Below are 992 nucleotides of genomic sequence, written 5' to 3'. Positions count from 1 at the left end.
AGCAATAATACATTAGAATCTCTTGGAGACGCGGCCATAAGTCCAGTACATTGAATAGAGGTTTTGAAGTTGGTTTATGGTGTCGATTAAGTCCTCGTTGATGCGGCTATAAAATTGAATATAGAATTAAGGAAAAGCAGATGCTGGCTAACGGTGCAGTTGAACACTGGCAACGCCAAAAGCGCAACATGTCCGTAGGTTTTGGTTTATGATACGGCCGTGTTCCGGTGGTGCGGCCGTGAGTGCAGTAGTGATTGGTGCTGATTTCAGTACATTGAATAGAGGTCTGATGGTGGTTTATGGTATCAGTTGAGCCTCGAGGGCTGCGGTCATAAAATAATAAGTAAAATTTTACTTGCCATGAAATAAAGGTAAAGCAGAACCTGGCTTATGATATCAGTAATAGCTTCGGGGACGTATGCATCACATTTATGATGCGATTTTGCCCCGTGGTGGCGGTCATAAGCGCAGAGAAAGGGGTATATGTTCGATGGTGCAGTTGTGCTTTAAAGGGTTCTAACAGTTGAGCTCAGAGGTTTCTGTGTAAAGTCCCGCTGATGAGAAGTGGTGTGTGTGTGTAAGGCGCTCTGGGTGCTGTGTGTGTAAGGCGCTCTGGGTATTGTGTGTGTAAGGCGCTCTGGGTGCTGTGTGTGTAAGGCGCTCTGGGTGCTGTGTGTGAGGCGCGCTCTGGGTGTGTGGTCTGTGTGTGAAGAGTGAAACAAAGTGACAGTGATGGTTGATGTGTTTAAATAGGAGGACATTAGTGCGAAGAGAATGCTTTAAGATCTAAAGGTTGATGCCTAGTGTACCTGTGGAAACAAATTTCGTTCAAGGTGTGGCGACCCTCCTGGTCGTGGACGCGCGGCTAGGCCCAGCGGTGTCTGGATGCCGAGGTGGCGACTTGGGAACTGAGGACTCCCGTATAGCTACAGAAATAACCCTGGGACGACTGTGTAATCACGGGTTCACATTTATTCTGGAATAGAACAAGA

The sequence above is a fragment of the Haplochromis burtoni genome, unplaced genomic scaffold (assembly GCF_018398535.1).
Source record: "Haplochromis burtoni strain Fernald_Lab_line unplaced genomic scaffold, NCSU_Asbu1 Contig_3686, whole genome shotgun sequence".
Classification (NCBI taxonomy): domain Eukaryota; kingdom Metazoa; phylum Chordata; class Actinopteri; order Cichliformes; family Cichlidae; genus Haplochromis; species Haplochromis burtoni.
The sequence above is the reverse complement of the archived record's forward strand: the minus strand, read 5'-3'. Positions refer to the sequence as shown.